Here is a 24,504-nt window from a genome sequence, read left to right as displayed (position 1 = left end):
AATTGCGTCGGCCGGGGTTGTAGCGCGGTGGCAGCATGGACAGATACCTTATCAGCAGAGATTGAGACCCTAGATAAGGATGCTATGTTATTGACAATAGGGCATATAAAAGATGCTGTCCTATATATGAGAGATGCTCAAAGTGACATTAGTCTACTGGGTTCTAGAATAAACGCTATGTCGATTTCTGCTAGACGAGTCCTATGGACCCGGCAATGGACAGGTGATGCCGACTCAAAAAGGCATATGGAGGTTTTACCTTACAGGGGTGAGGAATTGTTTGGGGAAGGTCTCTCGGACCTAGTCTCCACAGCTACAGCTGGTAAATCAAATTTTTTGCCTTATATTCCCTCACAGCCTAAGAAAGCACCACATTATCAAATGCAGTCCTTTCGATCACAGAGAAACAAGAAAGTACGAGGTGCGTCCTTTCTTGCCAGAGGTAAGGGCAGAGGGAAGAAGCTGCACAACACAGCTAGTTCCCAGGAACAGAAGTCCTCCCCGGCCTCTACAAAATCCACCGCATGACGCTGGGGCTCCGCTAAAGGAGTCCGCCCAGTTGGGGGCACGTCTTCGAGTTTTCAGCCACATCTGGGTTCATTCGCAGGTGGATCCCTAGGCAATAGAAATTGTTTCTCAGGGTTACAAGCTGAAATTCGAAGAGGTGCCTCCTCGCCGGTTTTTCAAATCGGCCCTACCATCTTCTCCCCAGGAAAGGGAGATAGTGTTAAATGCAATTCACAAATTGTATCTTCAACATATGCAGATGAGGGTTCCAGCCAACTTTGGCCCACTGCTTGGATGACATCACCGTATGCAAATCCGTCTTCTGCAGACCTTCTCCCAGGAATGCTTGTACTAGTTGTTGCATTTGGTTTGTTGTTTGGGCGTGCTTCAGTATTAGGCAGCCTTCTGCCCTCCCATGTTCATCTGAAAATATGTGTTCTCCCGGCAGTTGTTGTCCCCAGATGAGAGTTCCCTTGTGCTGCCTCAGTTGAATCTCCTTTACTTGACAGAGATGTGCCTGAGCAGCGGCCCTCCCCAGCCCTATCTCAAATCATACTTATTTTGCATAGGAGATACCATGGTCATAAAGATTGTTCTCCCAGGGTGAGGTTCATTCATTGCATTCTGGGTATGCTGACCCCTGTGATTTCCCCAAATGTGGGAAACTCAACTGCATTATTTGTGGTAGTGGGGGACTGTGTTTGTGTTTTCCTCTGGTCAGCTCTGGTAAAAGTCAGATTTCTTTGTCTCAGATCTTCCTCTAGCCTTGTTCTTTTTTCGAGAGTTTCCTTGTGCTGCCTCAGTTGGATCTCCTTCACTTGACAGGGGGGTGCCCGAGCAGCGACCCTCCCCATCTCTAGCCCAACTCCTACTTACCTGCCAGGTGAGATACTATGATCAGGAAAGTGCTTCTCCCAGGGCAAGGCTCACCCATTGCACTCTGGGTGTGCTGCTCCTACGATTTCCCCAAATGTGGGACACTTGACTGCATAATTTGTGTTTCCTCTAGTCGGCTACTCGTATAATTCAGATCTCTTTGTCTCAGGTCTCTCTCCAGCCTAGTTTGCTGTCTGTTTCCACTTCTCTTTTCTTGAGCCGCTGCCTTCTATGCCCTTGTGCACTCTCCTGACTTCTCCTGTCTGCTTACTTTGTGCCTTCCAACGCACAATGCAAACTACAGGTAGTGCTGCAGGGCCCACACCCTTTTACTTGCCTTTCAGAGCAGCTCTGGAGCTGTTACAGTGCCCAGCTGCTGCAAGAAATCAGCTTGAATGCTTCAGGGGCTGGGGCATAGCCAACATGAGCCCCACACCGACGGAGGGTGGAGGTGTTTAATGCGAACTAAGGGTCATCCAAGCGCCGCAAAAGGCCGCCATGCCCTGCATACCCCTTTTCTCTTTTCATATGCAGATGAGGGTTCCAGCCAACTTTGGCCCACTGCTTGGATGACATCACGTATGCAAATCCGTCTTCTGCAGACCTTCCCCCAGGAATGCTTGTACTAGTTGTTGCATTTGGTTTGTTGTTTGGGGTGCTTCAGTATTAGGCAGCCTTCAGCTCTCCCATGTTCATCTGAAAATATGTGTTCTCCCTGCAGTTGTTGTCCCCAGATGAGAGTTCCCTTGTGCTGCCTCAGTTGAATCCCCTTTACTTGACAGAGATGTGCCTGAGCAGCGGCCCTCCCCAGCCCTATCCCAAATCATACTTATTTTGCATAGGAGATACCATGGTCATGAAGATTGTTCTCCCAGGGTGAGGTTCATTCATTGCATTCTGGGTATGCTGACCCCTGTGATTTCCCCAAATGTGGGAAACTCAACTGCATTATTTGTGGTAGTGGGGGACTGTGTTTGTGCTTTCCTCTGGTCAGCTCTGGTAAAAGTCAGATTTCTTTGTCTCAGATCTTCCTCTAGCCTTGTTCTTTTTTTGAGAGTTTCCTTGTGCTGCCTCAGTTGGATCTCCTTCACTTGACAGGGGGGTGCCCGAGCAGCGACCCTCCCCAGCTCAAGCCCAACTCCTACTTACCTGCCAAGTGAGATACTATGAACAGGAAGGTGCTTCTACCAGGGCAAGGCTCACCCATTGCACTCTGGGTGTGCTGCTCCTACGATTTCCCCAAATGTGGGACACTTGACTGCATAATTTGTGTTTCCTCTGGTCGGCTACTCGTATAATTCAGATCTCTTTGTCTCAGGTCTCTCTCCAGCCTAGTTTGCTGTCTGTTTCCACTTCTCTTTTCTTGAGCTCCTGCCTTCTATGCCCTTGTGCACTCTCCTGACTTCTCCTGTCTGCTTACTTTGTGCCTTCCAACGCACAATGCAAACTACAGGTAGTGCTGCAGGGCCAACACCCTTTTACTTGCCTTACAGAGCAGCTCTGGAGCTGTTACAGTGCCCAGCTGCTGCAAGATATCAGCTTGAATGCTTCAGGGGCTGGGGCATAGCCAACATGAGCACCACAATGCAGCACAAGACAATGAGCAGTGATACTGAGCACTGATGAGGATACTACTGAGAACTGACACTGAGCAGGAGAGACACACTACTAGTATTACTGAGCAGCAATAAGTAACCACTGATACTGGGCACTGATATTGAGATTTCCACTGAGAGAACATAGCCACGTCCTCTCCGCTCTCTCTTCAATGCACAAGTAAAAATGGCGGCAACGCGCAGCTCTTTATATGGAATCCGAATCTCGCGAGAATCCGACAGCGGGATGATGACATTTTCCCTTGTTCAGGTTTTCCGAGTCAGGCGGGAACAACCGAGCCTGCCACGGACCAGTGTAAACCACGTGGAGTTCGTCGGGAATTCGGTTCTCGGAGAACCGAACCCGCTCCTCTATATATACTATATTACTATGTTACTGTAGTATACAGAACACCACAATGCAATGAGCAGTGATAGTGAGCACTGATGAGGATACTAGAACTGACACTGAGCAGCAAGATGCAGCACTGGACTATTAGTAATGTACTGTAGTATGCTGAGCACCACAATGCAGCACAAGACAATGAGCAGTGATACTGAGCACTGATGAGGATACTACTGAGAACTGACACTGAGCAGGAGAGACACACTACTAGTATTACTGAGCAGCAATAAGTAACCACTGATACTGAGCACTGATATTGAGATTTCCACTGAGAGAACATAGCCACGTCCTCTCCGCTCTCTCTTCAATGCACGAGTAAAAATGGCAGCAACGCGCAGCTCTTTATATGGAATCCGAATCTCGCAAGAATCCGACAGCGGGATGATGACATTTTCCCTTGTTCAGGTTTTCCGAGTCACGCGGGAACAACCGAGCCTGCCTCGGACCAGTGTAAACCACGTGGAGTTCGTGGGGAATTCGGTTCTCGGAGAACCGAACCCGCTCCTCTCTACCTTATACCCATCAATTTTTTTATTTTCAATCTAAGCCCCTGCAGTTTTCTGTAAGCATCTGCTTCGCTATGATGATCAACAAGTCACAAGGGCAAACACTCAGGGCTTGAGGCGTAGATCTTAGGACCAGCTGATACAAGCATGGCAGAGGTGTCACTATCACTGGTGACACCCAGAAAGGTGGCGAGGGAGATTGTAATGCAGTGCGCGCAGATAAACAGCGCAATGGTAAAAAGGAGGCATGGTTTCATAGGTAGGGGCGTGGCCTGGTGGCCTGAATCTACATTTTGTTGCTCCGGGTGTCCCGGGGGTTGGGGGCTGCACCCGGGGACTAGTGTGTGAGCTGTGCTGGCTCCTGCACAGTGACAGGGCATGGCCACCCAGCATGACGCCTCCCTTCTTGACCATGCTGTAATTGCAGTCGCACTGCAGTTCAGCGTGATCATAAAAAATGGTGTAGGCTCCTGCTGGTGCAGGCTGTAGAGAAAAGCTGCTGTGACCACGCCCCCTGTGTCTCCTCCGTTGCAGACCCCATTTTGAAGCCTTGCCCCCGGACTAAGAGAAAAGTATGCCCTTGCGCACTATCCTGACTTCTCCTCCCGTCTGCTTAATTTGTGCCTTCCAACGCACAATGCGAACAACAGGTGGTGCTGCAGGGCCCACACCCTTTTACTTGCCTTACAGAACAGCTCTGGAGCTGTTACAGTGCCCAGCTGCTGCAAGAAATCAGCTTGAATGCTTCAGGGGATGGGGCATGGCCAACATGAGCCCCACACCAAAGGAGGGTGGGGGTGTTTAATGCGAACTAGGGGTCATCCAAGCACTGCAAAAGGCCGCCATGCCCTGCATGCCCCTTTTCTCTTTTCATATGCATATGAGGGTTCCAGTCAACTTTGGCCCACTGCTTGGATAACATCACCGTATGCAAATCCGTCTGCTGCAGACCTTCCCCCAGGAGTGCTTGTACTAGTTGTTGCATATGGTTTGATATTTGATGGTGCTTCAGTATTAGGCAGCCTTCCGCCCTCCCATGTTCATCTGAAAAGATGTGGTCTCCCTGCAGTTGTTGTCCCCAGATGAGAGTTCCCTTGTGCTGCCTCAGTTGAATCTAGTTTACTTGACAGAGATGTGCCTGAGCAGCGGCCCTCACCAGCCCTATCCCAAATCATACTTATTTTGCATAGGAGATACCATGGTCATGAAGATTGTTCTCCCAGGGTGAGGTTCATTCATTGCATTCTGGGTATGCTGACCCCTGTGATTTTCCCAAATGTGGGAAACTCGACTGCATTATTTGTGGTAGTGGGGGACTGTGTTTGTGCTTTCCTCTGGTCAGCTCTGGTAAAAGTCAGATTTCTTTGTCTCAGATCTTCCTCTAGCCTTGTTCTTCTTTCGAGAGTTCCCTGGTGCTGCCTCAGTTGGATCTCCTTCACTTCACAGGGGGGAACCCGAGCAGCGACCCTCCCCAGCTCTAGCCCAACTCCTACTTACCTGCCAGGTGAGATACTATGATCATGAAGGTGCTTCTCCCAGGGCAAGGCTCAACCATTGCACTCTGGGTGTGCTGCTCCTGCGATTTCCCCAAATGTGGGAAACTTGACTGCATAATTTGTGTTTCCCCTCGTCGGCTCTCGTATAATTCAGATCTCTTTGTCTCAGGTCTCTCTCCAGCCTAGTTTGCTGTCTGTTTCCACTTCTCTTTTCTTCAGCCGCTCCCTTCTATACCCTTGTGCACTATCCTGACTTCTCCTCCCGTCTGCTTACTTTGTGCCTTCCAATGCACAATGCACACAACAGGTAGTGCTGCAGGGCCCACACCCTTTTACTTGCCTTACAGAGCAGCTCTGGAGCTGTTACAGTGCCCAGCTGCTGCAAGAAATCAGCTTGAATGCTTCAGGGGCTGGGGCATAGCCAACATGAGCCCCACACCAAAGGAGTGTTGAGGTGTTTAATGCAAACTAGGGGTCAGCCAAGCGCCGCAAAAGGCCACCATGCCCTGCACGCCCCTTTTCTCTTTTCATATGCAGACGAGGGTTGAAGCCAACTTTGACCCACTGCTTGGATGACATCACCATATGCAAATCCATCTGCGGCAGGCCTTCCCCCAGGAATGCTTGCACTAGTTGTTGCATTTGGTTTGTTGTTTGGGGGTGCTTCAGTATTAGGCAGCCTTCTGCCCTCCCATGTTCATCTGAAAATATATGTTCTCCCTGCAGTTGTTGTCCCAAGATGAGAGTTCCCTTGTGCTGCCTCAGTTGAATCTCCTTTACTTGACAGAGATGTGCATGAGCAGCGGCCCTCCCCAGCCCTATTCCAAATCATACTTATTTTGCATAGGAGATACCATGGTCATGAAGATTTTTCTCCCAGGGTGAGGTTCATTCATTGCATTTTGGGTATGCTGACCCCTGTGATTTCCCCAAATGTGGGAAACTTGACTGCATTATTTGTGGTAGTGGGAGACTGTGTTTGTGCTTTCCTCTGGTCAGCTCTAGTAAAAGTCAGATTTCTTTGTCTCAGATTTTCCTTTAGCCTTGTTCTTCTTTCGAGAGTTCCCTTGTGCTGCCTCAGTTGGATCTCCTTCACTTTACAGGGGGGTACCCGAGCAGCGACCCTCCCCAGCTCTAGCCCAACTCCTACTTACCTGCCAGGTGAGATACTATGATCATGAAGGTGCTTCTCCCAGGGCAAGGCTCACCCATTGTACTCTGGGTGTGCTGCTCCTGCGATTTCCCCAAATGTGGGAAACTTGACTGCATAATTTGTGTTTCCCCTGGTCGGCTCTCGTATAATTCAGATCTCTTTGTCTCAGGTCTCTCTCCAGCCTAGTTTGCTGTCTGTTTCCACTTCTCTTTTCTTCAGCCGCTCCCTTCTATACCCTTGTGCACTATCCTGACTTCTCCTCCCGTCTGCTTACTTTGTGCCTTCCAATGCACAATGCAAACTACAGGTAGTGCTGCAGGGCCCACACCCTTTTACTTGCCTTACAGAGCAGCTCTGGAGCTGTTACAGTGCCCAGCTGCTGCAAGAAATCAGCTTGAATGCTTCAGGGGCTGGGGCATAGCCAACATGAGCCCCACACCGAAGGAGGGTGGAGGTGTTTAATGCAAACTAGGGGTCAGACAAGCGCCGCAAAAGGCCACCATGCCCTGCACGCCCCTTTTCTGTTTTCATATGCAGACGAGGGTTGAAGCCAACTTTGACCCACTGCTTGGAAGACATCACCATATGCAAATCCGTCTTCTGCAGAACTTACCCCAGGAATGCTTGCACTAGTTGTTGCATTTGGTTTGTTGTTTGGGGGTGCTTCAGTATTAGGCAGCCTTCTGCCCTCCCATGTTCATCTGAAAATATGTGTTCTCCCTGCAGTTGTTGTCCCCAGATGAGAGTTCCCTTGTGCTGCCTCAGTTGAATCTCCTTTACTTGACAGAGATGTGCCTGAGCAGCGGCCCTCCCCAGCCCTATCCCAAATCATACTTATTTTGCATAGGCGATACCATGGTCATGAAGATTTTTCTCCCAGGGTGAGGTTCATGCATTGCATTCTGGGTATGCTGACCCCTGTGATTTCCCCAAATGTGGGAAACTCAACTGCATTATTTGTGGTAGTGGGGGACTGTGTTTGTGCTTTCCTCTGGTCAGCTCTGGTAAAAGTCAGATTTCTTTGTCTCAGATTTTCCTCTAGCCTTGTTCTTCTTTCGAGAGTTCCATTGTGCTGCCTCAGTTGGATCTCCTTCACTTGACAGGGGGGTACCCGAGCAGCGACCCTCCCCAGCTCTAGCCCAACTCCTACTTACCTGCCAGGTGAGATACTATGATCATGAAGGTGCTTCTCCCAGGGCAAGGCTCACCCATTGCACTCTGGGTGTGCTGCCCCTGCGATTTCCCCAAATGTGGGAAACTTGACTGCATAATTTGTGTTTCCCCTGGTCGGCTCTCGTATAATTCAGATCTATTTGTCTCAGGTCTCTCTCCAGCCTAGTTTGCTGTCTGTTTCCACTTCTCTTTTCTTCAGCCGCTCCCTTCTATACCCTTGTGCACTATCCTGACTTCTCCTCCCGTCTGCTTACTTTGTGCCTTCCAATGCACAATGCAAACTACAGGTAGTGCTGCAGGGCCCACACCCTTTTACTTGCCTTACAGAGCAGCTCTGGAGCTGTTACAGTGCCCAGCTGCTGCAAGAAATCAGCTTGAATGCTTCAGGGGATGGGGCATGGCCAACATGAGCCCCACACCAAAGGAGGGGGGAGGTGTTTAATGCGAACTAGGGGTCATCCAAGCACTGCAAAAGGCCGCCATGCCCTGCATGCCCCTTTTCTTTTTTCATATGCAGATGAGGGTTCCAGTCAACTTTGGCCCACTGCTTGGATAACATCACCGTATGCAAATCCGTCTGCTGCAGACCTTCCCCCAGGAGTGCTTGTACTAGTTGTTGCATATGGTTTGATATTTGATGGTGCTTCAGTATTAGGCAGCCTTCCGCCCTCCCATGTTCATCTGAAAAGATGTGGTCTCCCTGCAGTTGTTGTCCCCAGATGAGAGTTCACTTGTGCTGCCTCAGTTGAATCTCCTTTACTTGACAGAGATGTGCCTGAGCAGCTGCCCTCACCAGCCCTATCCCAAATCATACTTATTTTGCATAGGAGATACCATGGTCATGAAGATTTTTCTCCCAGGGTGAGGTTCATGCATTGCATTCTGGGTATGCTGACCCCTGTGATTTCCCCAAATGTGGGAAACTCAACTGCATTATTTGTGGTAGTGGGGGACTGTGTTTGTGCTTTCCTCTGGTCAGCTCTGGTAAAAGTCAGATTTCTTTGTCTCAGATTTTCCTCTAGCCTTGTTCTTCTTTCGAGAGTTCCATTGTGCTGCCTCAGTTGGATCTCCTTCACTTGACAGGGGGGTACCCGAGCAGCGACCCTCCCCAGCTCTAGCCCAACTCCTACTTACCTGCCAGGTGAGATACTATGATCATGAAGGTGCTTCTCCCAGGGCAAGGCTCACCCATTGCACTCTGGGTGTGCTGCCCCTGCGATTTCCCCAAATGTGGGAAACTTGACTGCATAATTTGTGTTTCCCCTGGTCGGCTCTCGTATAATTCAGATCTATTTGTCTCAGGTCTCTCTCCAGCCTAGTTTGCTGTCTGTTTCCACTTCTCTTTTCTTCAGCCGCTCCCTTCTATACCCTTGTGCACTATCCTGACTTCTCCTCCCGTCTGCTTACTTTGTGCCTTCCAATGCACAATGCAAACTACAGGTAGTGCTGCAGGGCCCACACCCTTTTACTTGCCTTACAGAGCAGCTCTGGAGCTGTTACAGTGCCCAGCTGCTGCAAGAAATCAGCTTGAATGCTTCAGGGGATGGGGCATGGCCAACATGAGCCCCACACCAAAGGAGGGGGGAGGTGTTTAATGCGAACTAGGGGTCATCCAAGCACTGCAAAAGGCCGCCATGCCCTGCATGCCCCTTTTATTTTTTCATATGCAGATGAGGGTTCCAGTCAACTTTGGCCCACTGCTTGGATAACATCACCGTATGCAAATCCGTCTGCTGCAGACCTTCCCCCAGGAGTGCTTGTACTAGTTGTTGCATATGGTTTGATATTTGATGGTGCTTCAGTATTAGGCAGCCTTCCGCCCTCCCATGTTCATCTGAAAAGATGTGGTCTCCCTGCAGTTGTTGTCCCCAGATGATAGTTCACTTGTGCTGCCTCAGTTGAATCTCCTTTACTTGACAGAGATGTGCCTGAGCAGCTGCCCTCACCAGCCCTATCCCAAATCATACTTATTTTGCATAGGAGATACCATGGTCATGAAGATTGTTCTCCCAGGGTGAGGTTCATTCATTGCATTCTGGGTATGCTGACCCCTGTGATTTTCCCAAATGTGGGAAACTCGACTGCATTATTTGTGGTAGTGGGGGACTGTGTTTGTGCTTTCCTCTGGTCAGCTCTGGTAAAAGTCAGATTTCTTTGTCTCAGATCTTCCTCTAGCCTTGTTCTTCTTTCGAGAGTTCCCTGGTGCTGCCTCAGTTGGATCTCCTTCACTTCACAGGGGGGAACCCGAGCAGCGACCCTCCCCAGCTCTAGCCCAACTCCTACTTACCTGCCAGGTGAGATACTATGATCATGAAGGTGCTTCTCCCAGGGCAAGGTTCAACCATTGCACTCTGGGTGTGCTGCTCCTGCGATTTCCCCAAATGTGGGAAACTTGACTGCATAATTTGTGTTTCCCCTCGTCGGCTCTCGTATAATTCAGATCTCTTTGTCTCAGGTCTCTCTCCAGCCTAGTTTGCTGTCTGTTTCCACTTCTCTTTTCTTCAGCCGCTCCCTTCTATACCCTTGTGCACTATCCTGACTTCTCCTCCCGTCTGCTTACTTTGTGCCTTCCAATGCACAATGCACACAACAGGTAGTGCTGCAGGGCCCACACCCTTTTACTTGCCTTACAGAGCAGCTCTGGAGCTGTTACAGTGCCCAGCTGCTGCAAGAAATCAGCTTGAATGCTTCAGGGGCTGGGGCATAGCCAACATGAGCCCCACACCAAAGGAGTGTTGAGGTGTTTAATGCAAACTAGGGGTCAGCCAAGCGCCGCAAAAGGCCACCATGCCCTGCACGCCCCTTTTCTCTTTTCATATGCAGACGAGGGTTGAAGCCAACTTTGACCCACTGCTTGGATGACATCACCATATGCAAATCCATCTGCGGCAGGCCTTCCCCCAGGAATGCTTGCACTAGTTGTTGCATTTGGTTTGTTGTTTGGGGGTGCTTCAGTATTAGGCAGCCTTCTGCCCTCCCATGTTCATCTGAAAATATATGTTCTCCCTGCAGTTGTTGTCCCAAGATGAGAGTTCCCTTGTGCTGCCTCAGTTGAATCTCCTTTACTTGACAGAGATGTGCATGAGCAGCGGCCCTCCCCAGCCCTATTCCAAATCATACTTATTTTGCATAGGAGATACCATGGTCATGAAGATTTTTCTCCCAGGGTGAGGTTCATTCATTGCATTTTGGGTATGCTGACCCCTGTGATTTCCCCAAATGTGGGAAACTTGACTGCATTATTTGTGGTAGTGGGAGACTGTGTTTGTGCTTTCCTCTGGTCAGCTCTAGTAAAAGTCAGATTTCTTTGTCTCAGATTTTCCTTTAGCCTTGTTCTTCTTTCGAGAGTTCCCTTGTGCTGCCTCAGTTGGATCTCCTTCACTTTACAGGGGGGTACCCGAGCAGCGACCCTCCCCAGCTCTAGCCCAACTCCTACTTACCTGCCAGGTGAGATACTATGATCATGAAGGTGCTTCTCCCAGGGCAAGGCTCACCCATTGTACTCTGGGTGTGCTGCCCCTGCGATTTCCCCAAATGTGGGAAACTTGACTGCATAATTTGTGTTTCCCCTGGTCGGCTCTCGTATAATTCAGATCTCTTTGTCTCAGATCTCTCTCCAGCCTAGTTTGCTGTCTGTTTCCACTTCTCTTTTCTTCAGCCGCTCCCTTCTATACCCTTGTGCACTATCCTGACTTCTCCTCCCGTCTGCTTACTTTGTGCCTTCCAATGCACAATGCAAACTACAGGTAGTGCTGCAGGGCCCACACCCTTTTACTTGCCTTACAGAGCAGCTCTGGAGCTGTTACAGTGCCCAGCTGCTGCAAGAAATCTGCTTGAATGCTTCAGGGGATGGGACATGGCCAACATGAGCCCCACACCAAAGGAGGGTGGAGCAGAAGGCTGACTAATACTGAAGCACCCCCAAACAACAAACCAAATGCAACAACTAGTGCAAGCATTCCTGGGGGAAGGCCTGCCGCAGATGGATTTGCATATGGTGATGTCATCCAAGCAGTGGGTCAAAGTTGGCTTCAACCCTCGTCTGCATATGAAAACAGAAAAGGGGCGTGCAGGGCATGGTGGCCTTTTGCGGCGCTTGACCGACCCCTAGTTTGCATTAAACACCTCCACCCTCCTTCGGTGTTGGGCTCATGTTGGCTATGCCCCAGCCCCTGAAGCATTCAAGCTGATTTCTTGCAGCAGCTGGGCACTGTAACAGCTCCAGAGCTGCTCTGTAAGGCAAGTAAAAGGGTGTGGGCCCTGCAGCACTACCTGTAGTTTGCATTGTGCATTGGAAGGCACAAAGTAAGCAGACGGGAGGAGAAGTCAGGATAGTGCACAAGGGTATAGAAGGGAGCGGCTGAAGAAAAGAGAAGTGGAAACAGACAGCAAACTAGGTTGGAGAGAGACCTGAGACAAAGAGATCTGAATTATACGAGAGCCTACCAGGGGAAACACAAATTATGCAGTCAAGTTTCCCACATTTGGGGAAATCGCAGGGGCAGCACACCCAGAGTGCAATGGGTGAGCCTTGCCCTGGGAGAAGCACCTTCATGATCATAGTATCTCACCTGGCAGGTAAGTAGGAGTTGGGCTAGAGCTGGGGAGGGTCTCTGCTTGGGCACCCCCCTGTCAAGTGAAGGAGATCCAACTGAGGCAGCACAAGGGAACTCTCGAAAGAAGAACAAGGCTAGAGGAAGATCTGAAACAAAGAAATCTGACTTTTACCAGAGCTGACCAGAGGAAAACACAAACACAGTCCCCCACTACCACAAATAAAGCAGTCGAGTTTCCCACATTTGGGGAAATCACAGGGGTCAGCATACCCAGAATGCAATGAATGAACCTCACCCTGGGAGAATAATCTTCATGACCATGGTATCTCCTATGCAAAATAAGTATGATTTGGGATAGAGCTGGGGAGGGCCGCTGCTCAGGCACATCTCTGTCAAGTTAAGGAGATTCAACTGAGGCAGCACAAGGGAACTCTCATCTGGGGACAACAACTGCAGGGAGAACACATATTTTCAGATGAACATGGGAGGGCAGAAGGCTGCCTAATACTGAAGCACCCCCAAACAACAAACCAAATGCAACAACTAGTGCAAGCATTCCTGGGGTAAGTTCTGCAGAAGACGGATTTGCATATGGTGATGTCATCCAAGCAGTGGGTCAAAGTTTGCTTCAACCCTCGTCTGCATATGAAAACAGAAAAGGGGCGTGCAGGGCATGGTGGCCTTTTGCGGCGCTTGTCTGACCCCTAGTTTGCATTAAACACCTCCACCCTCCTTCGGTGTGGGGCTCATGTTGGCTATGCCCCAGCCCCTGAAGCATTCAAGCTGAATTCTTGCAGCAGCTGGGCACTGTAACAGCTCCAGAGCTGCTCTGTAAGGCAAGTAAAAGGGTGTGGGCCCTGCAGCACTACCTGTAGTTTGCATTGTGCATTGGAAGGCACAAAGTAAGCAGACGGGAGGAGAAGTCAGGATAGTGCACAAGGGTATAGAAGGGAGCGGCTGAAGAAAAGAGAAGTGGAAACAGACAGCAAACTAGGCTGGAGAGAGACCTGAGACAAAGAGATCTGAATTATACGAGAGCCGACCAGGGGAAACACAAATTATGCAGTCAAGTTTCCCACATTTGGGGAAATCGCAGGAGCAGCACACCCAGAGTACAATGGGTGAGCCTTGCCCTGGGAGAAGCACCTTCATGATCATAGTATCTCACCTGGCAGGTAAGTAGGAGTTGGGCTAGAGCTGGGGAGGGTCGCTGCTCGGGTACCCCCCTGTAAAGTGAAGGAGATCCAACTGAGGCAGCACAAGGGAACTCTCGAAAGAAGAACAAGGCTAAAGGAAAATCTGAGACAAAGAAATCTGACTTTTACCAGAGCTGACCAGAGGAAAGCACAAACACAGTCTCCCACTACCACAAATAATGCAGTCAAGTTTCCCACATTTGGGGAAATCACAGGGGTCAGCATACCCAAAATGCAATGAATGAACCTCACCCTGGGAGAAAAATCTTCATGACCATGGTATCTCCTATGCAAAATAAGTATGATTTGGAATAGGGCTGGGGAGGGCCGCTGCTCATGCACATCTCTGTCAAGTAAAGGAGATTCAACTGAGGCAGCACAAGGGAACTCTCATCTTGGGACAACAACTGCAGGGAGAACATATATTTTCAGATGAACATGGGAGGGCAGAAGGCTGCCTAATACTGAAGCACCCCCAAACAACAAACCAAATGCAACAACTAGTGCAAGCATTCCTGGGGGAAGGCCTGCCGCAGATGGATTTGCATATGGTGATGTCATCCAAGCAGTGGGTCAAAGTTGGCTTCAACCCTCGTCTGCATATGAAAAGAGAAAAGGGGCGTGCAGGGCATGGTGGCTTTTGCGGCGCTTGGCTGACCCCTAGTTTGCATTAAACACCTCCACCCTCCTTTGGTGTGGGGCTCATGTTGGCTATGCCCCAGCCCCTGAAGCATTCAAGCTGATTTCTTGCAGCAGCTGGGCACTGTAACAGCTCCAGAGCTGCTCTGTAAGGCAAGTAAAAGGGTCTGGGCCCTGCAGCACTACCTGTAGATCGCATTGTGCGTTGGAAGGCACAAAGTAAGCAGACAGGAGGAGAAGTCAGGATAGTGCGCAAGGGCATAGAAGGGAGCGGCTCAAGAAAAAAGAAGTGGAAACAGACAGCAAACTAGGCTGGAGAGAGACCTGAGACAAAGAGATCTGAATTATACCAGAGCCGACCAGGGGAAACACAAATTATACAGTCAAGTTTCCCACATTTGGGGAAATCGCAGGAGCAGCACACCCAGAGTGCAATGGGTGAGCCTTGCCCTGGGAGAAGCACCTTCATGATCATAGTATCTCACCTGGCAGGTAAGTAGGAGTTGGGCTAGAGCTGGGGAGGGTCGCTGCTCGGGTACCCCCCTGTAAAGTGAAGGAGATCCAACTAAGGCAGCACAAGGGAACTCTCGAAAGAAGAACAAGGCTAGAGGAAAATCTGAGACAAAGAAATCTGACTTTTACCAGAGCTGACCAGAGGAAAGCACAAACACAGTCCCCCACTACCACAAATAATGCAGTTGAGTTTCCCACATTTGGGGAAATCACAGGGGTCAGCATACCCAAAATGCAATGAATGAACCTCACCCTGGGAGAAAAATCTTCATGACCATGGTATCTCCTATGCAAAATAAGTATGATTTGGAATAGGGATGGGGAGGGCCGCTGCTCATGCACATCTCTGTCAAGTAAAGGAGATTTAACTGAGGCAGCACAAGGGAACTCTCATCTGGGGACAACAACTGCAGGGAGAACACATATTTTCAGATGAACATGGGAGGGCAGAAGGCTGCCTAATACTGAAGCACCCCCAAACAACAAACCAAATGCAACAACTAGTGCAAGCATTCCTGGGGGAAGTTCTGCAGAAGACGGATTTGCATACGGTGATGTCATCCAAGCAGTGGGTCAAAGTTGGCTTCAACCCTCATCTGCATATGAAAAGAGAAAAGGGGCGTGCAGGGCATGGCGGCCTTTTGCGGTGCTTGGATGACCCCTAGTTCGCATTAAACACCTCCACCCTCCTTTGGTGTGGGGCTCATGTTGGCCATGCCCCATCCCCTGAAGCATTCAAGCTGATATCTTGCAGCAGCTGGGCACTGTAACAGCTCCAGAGCTGCTCTGTAAGGCAAGTAAAAGGGTGTGGGCCCTGCAGCACTACCTGTAGTTTGCATTGTGCATTGGAAGGCACAAAGTAAGCAGACGGGAGGAGAAGTCAGGATAGTGCACAAGGGTATAGAAGGGAGCGGCTGAAGAAAAGAGAAGTGGAAACAGACAGCAAACTAGGCTGGAGAGAGACCTGAGACAAAGAGATCTGAATTATACGAGAGCCGACCAGGGGAAACACAAATTATGCAGTCAAGTTTCCCACATTTGGGGAAATCGCAGGGGCAGCACACCCAGAGTGCAATGGGTGAGCCTTGCCCTGGGAGAAGCACCTTCATGATCATAGTATCTCACCTGGCAGGTAAGTAGGAGTTGGGCTAGAGCTGGGGAGGGTCGCTGTTCGGGCACCCCAATGTCAAGTGAAAGAGATCCAACTGAGGCAGCACAAGGGAACTCTCGAAAGAAGAACAAGGCTAGAGGAAGATCTGAGACAAAGAAATCTGACTTTTTCCAGAGCTGACCAGAGGAAAGCACAAACACAGTCCCCCACTACCACAAATAATGCAGTCGAGTTTCCCACATTTGGGGAAATCACAGGGGTCAGCATACCCAGAATGCAATGAATGAACCTCACCTTGGGAGAACAATCTTCATGACCATGGTATCGCCTATGCAAAATAAGTATAATTTGGGATAGGGCTGGGGAGGGCCGCTGCTCAGGCACATCTCTGTCAAGTAAAGGAGATTCAACTGAGGCAGCACAAGGGAACTCTCATCTGGGGACAACAACTGCAGGGAGAACACATATTTTCAGATGAACATGTGAGGGCAGAAGGCTGCCTAATACTGAAGCACCCCCAAACAACAAACCAAATGCAACAACTAGTGCAAGCATTCCTGGGGGAAGGCCTGCAGCAGATGGATTTGCATATGGTGATGTCATCCAAGCAGTGGGTCAAAGTTGGCTTCAACCCTCGTCTGCATATGAAAAGAGAAAAGGGGCGTGCAGGGCATGGCGGCCTTTTGCAGCGCTTGGATGACCCCTAGTTCGCATTACACACCTCCACCCTCCTTCGGTGTGGGGCTCATGTTGGCTATGCCCCAGCCCCTGAAGCATTCAAGCTGATTTCTTGCAGCAGCTGGGCACTGTAACTGCTCCAGAGCTACTCTGTAAGGCAAGTAAAAGGGTGTGGGCCCTGCAGCACTACCTGTAGTTCGCATTGTGCGTTGGAAGGCACGAAGTAAGCAGACGGGAGAAGTCAGGATAGTGCGCAAGGCCATAGAAGGGAGCGGCTCAAGAAAAGAGAAGTGGAAACAGACAGCAAACTAGGCTGGAGAGAGACCTGAGACAAAGAGATCTGAATTATACGAGAGCCGACGAGGGGAAACACAAATTATGCAGTCAAGTTTCCCACATTTGGGGAAATCGCAGGAGCAGCACACCCAGAGTGCAATGGTTGAGCCTTGCCCTGGGAGAAGCACCTTCATGATCATAGTATCTCACCTGGCAGGTAAGTAGGAGTTGGGCTAGAGCTGGGGAGGGTCGCTGCTCGGGTTCCCCCCTGTGAAGTGAAGGAGATCCAACTGAGGCAGCACCAGGGAACTCTCGAAAGAAGAACAAGGCTAGAGGAAGATCTGAGACAAAGAAATCTGACTTTTACCAGAGCTGACCAGAGGAAAGCACAAACACAGTCTCCCACTACCACAAATAATGCAGTCAAGTTTCCCACATTTGGGGAAATCACAGGGGTCAGCATACCCAAAATGCAATGAATGAACCTCACCCTGGGAGAAAAATCTTCATGACCATGGTATCTCCTATGCAAAATAAGTATGATTTGGAATAGGGCTGGGGAGGGCCGCTGCTCATGCACATCTCTGTCAAGTAAAGGAGATTCAACTGAGGCAGCACAAGGGAACTCTCATCTTGGGACAACAACTGCAGGGAGAACATATATTTTCAGATGAACATGGGAGGGCAGAAAACTGCCTAATACTGAAGCACCCCCAAACAACAAACCAAATGCAACAACTAGTGCAAGCATTCCTGGGGGAAGGCCTGCCGCAGATGGATTTGCATATGGTGATGTCATCCAAGCAGTGGGTCAAAGTTGGCTTCAACCCTCGTCTGCATATGAAAAGAGAAAAGGGGCGTGCAGGGCATGGTGGCCTTTTGCCGCGCTTGGCTGACCCCTAGTTTGCATTAAACACCTCCACCCTCCTTTGGTGTGGGGCTCATGTTGGCTATGCCCCAGCCCCTGAAGCATTCAAGCTGATTTCTTGCAGCAGCTGGGCACTGTAACAGCTCCAGAGCTGCTCTGTAAGGCAAGTAAAAGGGTGTGGGCCCTGCAGCACTACCTGTAGTTCGCATTGTGCGTTGGAAGGCACAAAGTAAGCAGACAGGAAGAGAAGTCAGGATAGTGTGCAAGGGCATAGAAGGGAGCGGCTCAAGAAAAGAGAAGTGGAAACAGACAGCAAACTAGGCTGGAGAGAGACCTGAGACAAAGAGATCTGAATTATACGAGAGCCGACCAGGGGAAACACAAATTATACAGTCAAGTTTCCCACATTTGGGGAAATCGCAGGAGCAGCACACCCAGAGTGCAATGGGTGAGCCTTGCCCTGGGAGAAGCACCTTCATGATCATAGTATCTCACCTGCAAGGTAAGTAGGAGTTGGGCTAGAGCTGGGGAGGGTCGCTGCTCGGGTACCCCCCTGTAAAGTGAAGGAGATCCAACTAAGGCAGCACAAGGGAACTCTCGAAAGAAGAACAAGGCTAGAGGAAAATCTGAGACAAAGAAATCTGACTTTTACCAGAGCTGACCAGAGGAAAGCACAAACACAGTCCCCCACTACCACAAATAATGCAGTTGAGTTTCCCACATTTGGGGAAATCACAGGGGTCAGCATACCCAAAATGCAAAGAATGAACCTCACCCTGGGAGAAAAATCTTCATGACCATGGTATCTCCTATGCAAAATAAGTATGATTTGGAATAGGGCTGGGGAGGGCCGCTGCTCATGCACATCTCTGTCAAGTAAAGGAGATTTAACTGAGGCAGCACAAGGGAACTCTCATCTGGGGACAACAACTGCAGGGAGAACACATATTTTCAGATGAACATGGGAGGGCAGAAGGCTGCCTAATACTGAAGCACCCCCAAACAACAAACCAAATGCAACAACTAGTGCAAGCATTCCTGGGGGAAGTTCTGCAGAAGACGGATTTGCATACGGTGATGTCATCCAAGCAGTGGGTCAAAGTTGGCTTCAACCCTCATCTGCATATGAAAAGAGAAAAGGGGCGTGCAGGGCATGGCGGCCTTTTGCGGTGCTTGGATGACCCCTAGTTCGCATTAAACACCTCCACCCTCCTTTGGTGTGGGGCTCATGTTGGCCATGCCCCATCCCCTGAAGCATTCAAGCTGATTTCTTGCAGCAGCTGGGCACTGTAACAGCTCCAGAGCTGCTCTGTAAGGCAAGTAAAAGGGTGTGGGCCCTGCAGCACTACCTGTAGTTTGCATTGTGCATTGGAAGGCACAAAGTAAGCAGACGGGAGGAGAAGTCAGGATAGTGCACAAGGGAATAGAAGGGAGCGGCTGAAGAAAAGAGAAGTGGAAACAGACAGCAAACTAGGCTGTAGAGAGACCTGAGACAAAGAGATATTAATTATACGAGAGCCGACCAAGGGAAACACAAATTATGCAGTAAAGTTTCCCACATTTGGGGAAATCGCAGGGGCAGCACACCCAGAGTGCAATGGGTGAGCCTTGCCCTGGGAGAAGCACCTTCATGATCATAGTATCTCACCTGGCAGGTAAGTAGGAGTTGGGCTAGAGCTGGGGAGGGTCGCTATTCGGGCACCCCCCTGTCAAGTGAAAGAGATCCAACTGAGGCAGCACAAGGGAACTCTCGAAAGAAGAACAAGGCTAGAGGAAGATCTGAGACAAAGAAATCTGACTTTTTCCAGAGCTGGCCAGAGGAAAGCACAAACACAGTCCCCCACTACCACAAATAATGCAGTCGAGTTTCCCACATTTGGGGAAATCACAGGGGTCAGCATACCCAGAATGCAATGAATGAACCTCACCCTGGGAGAACAATCTTCATGACCATGGTATCGCCTATGCAAAATAAGTATGATTTGGGATAGGGCTGGGGAGGGCCGCTGCACAGGCACATCTCTGTCAAGTAAAGGAGATTCAACTGAGGCAGCACAAGGGAACTCTCATCTGGGGACAACAACTGCAGGGAGAACACATATTTTCAGATGAACATGTGAGGGCAGAAGGCTGCCTAATACTGAAGCACCCCCAAACAACAAACCAAATGCAACAACTAGTGCAAGCATTCCTGGGGGAAGGCCTGCAGCAGATGGATTTGCATATGGTGATGTCATCCAAGCAGTGGGTCAAAGTTGGCTTCAACCCTCGTCTGCATATGAAAAGAGAAAAGGGGCGTGCAGGGCATGGCGGCCTTTTGCAGCGCTTGGATGACCCCTAGTTTGCATTACACACCTCCTCCCTCCTTCGGTGTGGGGCTCATGTTGGCTATGCCCCAGCCCCTGAAGCATTCAAGCTGATTTCTTGCAGCAGCTGGGCACTGTAACTGCTCCAGAGCTACTCTGTAAGGCAAGTAAAAGGGTGTGGGCCCTGCAGCACTACCTGTAGTTCGCATTGTGCGTTGGAAGGCACGAAGTAAGCAGACGGGAGAAGTCAGGATAGTGCGCAAGGGCATAGAAGGGAGCAGCTCAAGAAAAGAGAAGTGGAAACAGACAGCAAACTAGGCTGGAGAGAGACCTGAGACAAAGAGATCTGAATTATACGAGTGCCGACGAGGGGAAACACAAATTATGCAGTCAAGTTTCCCACATTTGGGGAAATCGCAGGAGCAGCACACCAAGAGTGCAATGGTTGAGCCTTGCCCTGGGAGAAGCACCTTCATGATCATAGTATCTCACCTGGCAGGTAAGTAGGAGTTGGGCTAGAGCTGGGGAGGGTCGCTGCTCGGGTTCCCCCCTGTGAAGTGAAGGAGATCCAACTGAAGCAGCACAAGGGAACTCTCGAAAGAAGAACAAGGCTAGAGGAAGATCTGAGACAAAGAAATCTGACTTTTACCCGAGCTGACCAGAGGAAAGCACAAACACAGTCCCCCACTACCACAAATAATGCAGTCGAGTTTCCCACATTTGGGAAAATCACAGGGGTCAGCATACCCAAAATGCAATGAATGAACCTCACCCTGGGAGAAAAATCTTCATGACCATGGTATCTCCTATGCAAAATAAGTATGATTTGGAATAGGGCTGGGGAGGGCCGCTGCTCATGCACATCTCTGTCAAGTAAAGGAGATTCAACTGAGGCAGCACAAGGGCACTCTCATCTTGGGACAACAACTGCAGGGAGAACATATATTTTCAGATGAACATGGGAGGGCGGAAGGCTGCCTAATACTGAAGCACCATCAAATATCAAACCATGGCCCTCATTCCGAGTTGATCGCTCGCAAGGCCATTTTAGCAGAGTTACACACGCTAAGCCGCCGCCTACTGGGAGTGAATCTTAGCTTCTTAAAATTGCGACCGATGTATTCGCAATATTGCGATTACAAACTACTTAGCAGTTTCAGAGTAGCTTCAGACTTACTCGGCATCTGCGATCAGTTCAGTGCTTGTCGTTCCTGGTTTGACGTCACAAACACTCCCAGAGTTCGCCCAGACACTCCCCCGTTTCTCCGGCCACTCCTGCGTTTTTTCCGGAAACTGTAGCGTTTTTTCCCACACGCCCATAAAACGGCCTGTTTCCGCCCAGTAACACCCATTTCCTGTCAATCACATTACGATCGCCGGAGCGAAGAAAAAGCCGTGAGTAAAAATACTTTCTTCATTGTAAAATTACTTGGCGCAGTCGCAGTGCGAATATTGCGCATGCGTACTAAGCAGAATTTCACTGCGATGCGATGAAATTTACAGAGCGAACGACTCGGAATGAGGGCCCATATGCAACAACTAGTACAAGCACTCCTGGGGGAAGGTCTGCAGCAGACGGATTTGCATACGGTGATGTTATCCAAGCAGTAGGCCAAAGTTGACTGGAACCCTCATCTGCATATGAAAAGAGAAAAGGGGCATGCAGGGCATGGCGGCCTTTTGCAGTGCTTGGATGACCCCTAGTTCGCATTAAACACCCCCACCCTCCTTTGGTGTGGGGCTCATGTTGGCCATGCCCCATCCCCTGATGCATTCAAGCTGATTTCTTGCAGCAGCTGGGCACTGTAACAGCTCCAGAGCTGTTCTGTAAGGCAAGTAAAAGGGTGTGGGCCCTGCAGCACCACCTGTTGTTCGCATTGTGCGTTGGAAGGCACAAATTAAGCAGACGGGAGGAGAAGTCAGGATAGTGCGCAAGGGCATTCTTTTCTCTTAGTCCGGGGGCAAGGCTTCAAAATGGGGTCTGCAATGGAGGAGACACAGGGGGCGTGGTCACAGCAGCTTTTCTCTACAGTCTGCACCAGCAGGAGCCTACACCATTTTTTATGATCACGCTGAACTGCAGTGCGACTGCAATTACAGCATGGTCAAGAAGGGAGGCGTCATGCTGGGTGGCCATGCCCTGTCACTGTGCAGGAGCCAGCACCGCTCACACACTAGTCCCCGGGTGCAGCCCCCAACCCCCGGGACACCCGGAGCAACAAAATGTAGATTCAGGCCACCAGGCCACGCCCCTACCTATGAAACCATGCCTCCTTTTTACCATTGCGCTGTTTATCTGCGCGCACTGCATTACAATCTCCCTCGCCACCTCTCTGGGTGTCACCAGTGATAGTGACACCTCTGCCATGCTTGTAGCAGCTGGTCCTAAGATCTACGCCTCAAGCCCTGAGTGTTTGCCCTTGTGACTTGTTGATCATCATAGCGAAGCAGATGCTTACAGAAAACTGCAGGGGCTTAGATTGAAAATAAAAAAAATTGATGGGTATAAGGTAGAGAGGAGCGGGTTCGGTTCTCCGAGAACCGAATTCCCCACGAACTCCACGTGGTTTACACTGGTCCGAGGCAGGCTCGGTTGTTCCCGCCTGACTCGGAAAACCTGAACAAGGGAAAATGTCATCATCCCGCTGTCAGATTCTCGTGAGATTCGGATTCCATATAAAGAGCTGCGCGTTGCTGCCATTTTTACACGTGCATTGAAGAGAGAGCGGAGAGGACGTGGCTATGTTCTCTCAGTGGAAATCTCAATATCAGTGCTCAGTATCAGTGGTTACTTATTGCTGCTCAGTAATACTAGTAGTGTGTCTCTCCTGCTCAGTGTCAGTTCTCAGTAGTATCCTCATCAGTGCTCAGTATCACTGCTCATTGTCTTGTGCTGCATTGTGGTGCTCAGCATACTACAGTACATTACTAATAGTCCAGTGCTGCATCTTGCTGCTCAGTGTCAGTTCTAGTATCCTCATCAGTGCTCACTATCACTGCTCATTGCATTGTGGTGTTCTGTATACTACAGTAACATAGTAATATAGTATATATAGAGGAGCGGGTTCGGTTCTCCGAGAACCGAATTCCCGACGAACTCCACGTGGTTTACACTGGTCCGAGGCAGGCTCGGTTGTTCCCGCCTGACTCGGAAAACCTGAACAAGGGAAAATGTCATCATCCCGCTGTCGGATTCTCGCGAGATTCGGATTCCATATAAAGAGCTGCGCGTTGCCGCCATTTTTACTCGTGCATTGAAGAGAGAGCGGAGAGGACGTGGCTATGTTCTCTCAGTGGAAATCTCAATATCAGTGCTCAGTATCAGTGGTTACTTATTGCTGCTCAGTAATACTAGTAGTGTGTCTCTCCTGCTCAGTGTCAGTTCTCAGTAGTATCCTCATCAGTGCTCAGTATCACTGCTCATTGTCTTGTGCTGCATTGTGGTGCTCAGCATACTACAGTACATTACTAATAGTCCAGTGCTGCATCTTGCTGCTCAGTGTCAGTTCTAGTATCCTCATCAGTGCTCACTATCACTGCTCATTACATTGTGGTGTTCTGTATACTACAGTAACATAGTAATATAGTAACATATGGTAACATAGTTTTTGAGGTTGAATAGAGGCAAATTGCCCATCGTGTTCAACCTGTTTTAAGTTGTGATGATTCTACATACTTGCTGAATAATGTTTTATGACTAGTTAGCTACTATAACTCATGTTACCCCCGGATTAACCATGTTGATATTTTAAGTATTATAACCTTGGATAGCTTTTTCATTCAGAAATGTATCCATTCCTTTTTTAAATCCAATAACAGAGTCCGCCATTACCACCTTCCCTGGCAGGGAATTCCACATCCTGATTGCCCTAACAGTGAAGACCATAGTATCTCACCTGGCAGGTAAGTAGGAGTTGGGCTAGAGCTGTGGAGGATTGCTGCTCGGGCACCCCCTGTCAAGTGAAGGAGATCCAACTGAGGCAGCACAAGGGAACTCTCGAAAGAAGAACAAGGCTAGAGGAAGATCGGAGACAAAGAAATCTGAATTTTACCAGAGCTGACCAGAGGAAAGCACAAACACAGTCCCCCACTACCACAAATAATGCAGTCGAGTTTCCCACATTTGGGGAAATCACAGGGGTCAGCATACCCAGAGTGCAATGAATGAACCTCACCCTGGGAGAACAATCTTCATGACCATGGTATCTCCTATGCAAAATAAGTATGATTTGGGATAGGGCTGGGGAGGGCCGCTGCTCAGGCACATCTCTGTAAAGTAAAGGAGATTCAACTGAGGCAGCACAAGGGAACTCTCATCTGGGGACAACAACTGCAGGGAGAACACATATTTTCAGATGAACATGGGAGGGCAGAAGGCTGCCTAATACTGAAGCACCCCCAAACAACAAACCAAATGCAGCTACTAGTGCAAGCATACCTGGGGGAAGGCCTGCAGCAGACGGATTTGCATATGGTGATGTCATCCAAGCAGTGGGTCAAAGTTGGCTTCAACCCTCGTCTGCATATGAAAATAAAAAAGGGGTGTGCAGGGCATGGCGGCCTTTTGCGGCGCTTGGATGACCCCTAGTTCGCATTAAACACCTCCACCCTCCTTCGGTGTGGGGCTCATGTTGGCTATGCCCCAGCCC

The 24,504-nt window shown here is 49.7% G+C and overlaps 27 non-coding genes and 6 pseudogenes across 27 annotated transcripts; 16 read left to right on the top strand and 17 right to left on the bottom strand.

The window, feature by feature from the left end:
* Positions 1-1,059: 1,059 nt before the first annotated feature.
* Positions 1,060-1,223, top strand: LOC135027295 (U1 spliceosomal RNA). Its single transcript, XR_010223782.1, has one exon. It is a non-coding gene; the product is annotated as a U1 spliceosomal RNA (small nuclear RNA).
* Positions 1,224-1,375: 152 nt separating this feature from the next.
* On the top strand, positions 1,376-1,539 carry LOC135027524 (U1 spliceosomal RNA). Its single transcript, XR_010223966.1, has one exon. It is a non-coding gene; the product is annotated as a U1 spliceosomal RNA (small nuclear RNA).
* Positions 1,540-2,208: 669 nt separating this feature from the next.
* Positions 2,209-2,372, top strand: LOC135027319 (U1 spliceosomal RNA). The gene has a single exon (XR_010223805.1). It is a non-coding gene; the product is annotated as a U1 spliceosomal RNA (small nuclear RNA).
* Positions 2,373-2,524: 152 nt separating this feature from the next.
* Positions 2,525-2,688, top strand: LOC135027560 (U1 spliceosomal RNA). Its single transcript, XR_010223982.1, has one exon. It is a non-coding gene; the product is annotated as a U1 spliceosomal RNA (small nuclear RNA).
* Positions 2,689-5,063: 2,375 nt separating this feature from the next.
* Positions 5,064-5,227, top strand: LOC135027447 (U1 spliceosomal RNA). The gene has a single exon (XR_010223919.1). It is a non-coding gene; the product is annotated as a U1 spliceosomal RNA (small nuclear RNA).
* A 152-nt stretch (positions 5,228-5,379) lies between these two features.
* On the top strand, positions 5,380-5,515 carry LOC135027498 (U1 spliceosomal RNA; annotated as a pseudogene).
* Positions 5,516-6,216: 701 nt separating this feature from the next.
* On the top strand, positions 6,217-6,380 carry LOC135027372 (U1 spliceosomal RNA). Its single transcript, XR_010223856.1, has one exon. It is a non-coding gene; the product is annotated as a U1 spliceosomal RNA (small nuclear RNA).
* A 152-nt stretch (positions 6,381-6,532) lies between these two features.
* LOC135027450 (U1 spliceosomal RNA) lies at positions 6,533-6,695 on the top strand. The gene has a single exon (XR_010223922.1). It is a non-coding gene; the product is annotated as a U1 spliceosomal RNA (small nuclear RNA).
* A 674-nt stretch (positions 6,696-7,369) lies between these two features.
* LOC135027340 (U1 spliceosomal RNA) lies at positions 7,370-7,533 on the top strand. The gene has a single exon (XR_010223824.1). It is a non-coding gene; the product is annotated as a U1 spliceosomal RNA (small nuclear RNA).
* A 152-nt stretch (positions 7,534-7,685) lies between these two features.
* LOC135027407 (U1 spliceosomal RNA) lies at positions 7,686-7,848 on the top strand. The gene has a single exon (XR_010223889.1). It is a non-coding gene; the product is annotated as a U1 spliceosomal RNA (small nuclear RNA).
* A 674-nt stretch (positions 7,849-8,522) lies between these two features.
* On the top strand, positions 8,523-8,686 carry LOC135027332 (U1 spliceosomal RNA). The gene has a single exon (XR_010223817.1). It is a non-coding gene; the product is annotated as a U1 spliceosomal RNA (small nuclear RNA).
* A 152-nt stretch (positions 8,687-8,838) lies between these two features.
* On the top strand, positions 8,839-9,001 carry LOC135027406 (U1 spliceosomal RNA). Its single transcript, XR_010223888.1, has one exon. It is a non-coding gene; the product is annotated as a U1 spliceosomal RNA (small nuclear RNA).
* A 674-nt stretch (positions 9,002-9,675) lies between these two features.
* LOC135027435 (U1 spliceosomal RNA) lies at positions 9,676-9,839 on the top strand. The gene has a single exon (XR_010223913.1). It is a non-coding gene; the product is annotated as a U1 spliceosomal RNA (small nuclear RNA).
* Positions 9,840-9,991: 152 nt separating this feature from the next.
* On the top strand, positions 9,992-10,127 carry LOC135027521 (U1 spliceosomal RNA; annotated as a pseudogene).
* Positions 10,128-10,828: 701 nt separating this feature from the next.
* Positions 10,829-10,992, top strand: LOC135027371 (U1 spliceosomal RNA). Its single transcript, XR_010223855.1, has one exon. It is a non-coding gene; the product is annotated as a U1 spliceosomal RNA (small nuclear RNA).
* A 152-nt stretch (positions 10,993-11,144) lies between these two features.
* On the top strand, positions 11,145-11,307 carry LOC135027444 (U1 spliceosomal RNA). Its single transcript, XR_010223916.1, has one exon. It is a non-coding gene; the product is annotated as a U1 spliceosomal RNA (small nuclear RNA).
* Positions 11,308-12,135: 828 nt separating this feature from the next.
* On the bottom strand, positions 12,136-12,298 carry LOC135027408 (U1 spliceosomal RNA). The gene has a single exon (XR_010223890.1). It is a non-coding gene; the product is annotated as a U1 spliceosomal RNA (small nuclear RNA).
* Positions 12,299-12,450: 152 nt separating this feature from the next.
* On the bottom strand, positions 12,451-12,614 carry LOC135027346 (U1 spliceosomal RNA). The gene has a single exon (XR_010223830.1). It is a non-coding gene; the product is annotated as a U1 spliceosomal RNA (small nuclear RNA).
* Positions 12,615-13,288: 674 nt separating this feature from the next.
* On the bottom strand, positions 13,289-13,451 carry LOC135027449 (U1 spliceosomal RNA). The gene has a single exon (XR_010223921.1). It is a non-coding gene; the product is annotated as a U1 spliceosomal RNA (small nuclear RNA).
* Positions 13,452-13,603: 152 nt separating this feature from the next.
* Positions 13,604-13,767, bottom strand: LOC135027370 (U1 spliceosomal RNA). The gene has a single exon (XR_010223854.1). It is a non-coding gene; the product is annotated as a U1 spliceosomal RNA (small nuclear RNA).
* Positions 13,768-14,451: 684 nt separating this feature from the next.
* LOC135027431 (U1 spliceosomal RNA) lies at positions 14,452-14,603 on the bottom strand (annotated as a pseudogene).
* Positions 14,604-14,755: 152 nt separating this feature from the next.
* On the bottom strand, positions 14,756-14,919 carry LOC135027586 (U1 spliceosomal RNA). The gene has a single exon (XR_010224003.1). It is a non-coding gene; the product is annotated as a U1 spliceosomal RNA (small nuclear RNA).
* Positions 14,920-15,593: 674 nt separating this feature from the next.
* On the bottom strand, positions 15,594-15,756 carry LOC135027404 (U1 spliceosomal RNA). The gene has a single exon (XR_010223886.1). It is a non-coding gene; the product is annotated as a U1 spliceosomal RNA (small nuclear RNA).
* A 152-nt stretch (positions 15,757-15,908) lies between these two features.
* LOC135027352 (U1 spliceosomal RNA) lies at positions 15,909-16,072 on the bottom strand. Its single transcript, XR_010223836.1, has one exon. It is a non-coding gene; the product is annotated as a U1 spliceosomal RNA (small nuclear RNA).
* Positions 16,073-16,770: 698 nt separating this feature from the next.
* Positions 16,771-16,906, bottom strand: LOC135027497 (U1 spliceosomal RNA; annotated as a pseudogene).
* A 152-nt stretch (positions 16,907-17,058) lies between these two features.
* Positions 17,059-17,222, bottom strand: LOC135027369 (U1 spliceosomal RNA). Its single transcript, XR_010223853.1, has one exon. It is a non-coding gene; the product is annotated as a U1 spliceosomal RNA (small nuclear RNA).
* A 674-nt stretch (positions 17,223-17,896) lies between these two features.
* On the bottom strand, positions 17,897-18,059 carry LOC135027385 (U1 spliceosomal RNA). Its single transcript, XR_010223868.1, has one exon. It is a non-coding gene; the product is annotated as a U1 spliceosomal RNA (small nuclear RNA).
* Positions 18,060-18,211: 152 nt separating this feature from the next.
* LOC135027302 (U1 spliceosomal RNA) lies at positions 18,212-18,375 on the bottom strand. The gene has a single exon (XR_010223789.1). It is a non-coding gene; the product is annotated as a U1 spliceosomal RNA (small nuclear RNA).
* A 685-nt stretch (positions 18,376-19,060) lies between these two features.
* Positions 19,061-19,212, bottom strand: LOC135027522 (U1 spliceosomal RNA; annotated as a pseudogene).
* Positions 19,213-19,364: 152 nt separating this feature from the next.
* LOC135027328 (U1 spliceosomal RNA) lies at positions 19,365-19,528 on the bottom strand. The gene has a single exon (XR_010223813.1). It is a non-coding gene; the product is annotated as a U1 spliceosomal RNA (small nuclear RNA).
* A 698-nt stretch (positions 19,529-20,226) lies between these two features.
* Positions 20,227-20,362, bottom strand: LOC135027545 (U1 spliceosomal RNA; annotated as a pseudogene).
* A 152-nt stretch (positions 20,363-20,514) lies between these two features.
* On the bottom strand, positions 20,515-20,678 carry LOC135027297 (U1 spliceosomal RNA). Its single transcript, XR_010223784.1, has one exon. It is a non-coding gene; the product is annotated as a U1 spliceosomal RNA (small nuclear RNA).
* Positions 20,679-23,917: 3,239 nt separating this feature from the next.
* Positions 23,918-24,081, bottom strand: LOC135027284 (U1 spliceosomal RNA). Its single transcript, XR_010223772.1, has one exon. It is a non-coding gene; the product is annotated as a U1 spliceosomal RNA (small nuclear RNA).
* Between the last annotated feature and the right edge of the window lie 423 nt (positions 24,082-24,504).

Source organism: Pseudophryne corroboree, unplaced genomic scaffold (assembly GCF_028390025.1).
Source record: "Pseudophryne corroboree isolate aPseCor3 unplaced genomic scaffold, aPseCor3.hap2 scaffold_464, whole genome shotgun sequence".
Taxonomy (NCBI): Eukaryota; Metazoa; Chordata; class Amphibia; order Anura; family Myobatrachidae; genus Pseudophryne; species Pseudophryne corroboree.
This window is presented reverse-complemented; position numbering and strand designations above follow the sequence as displayed.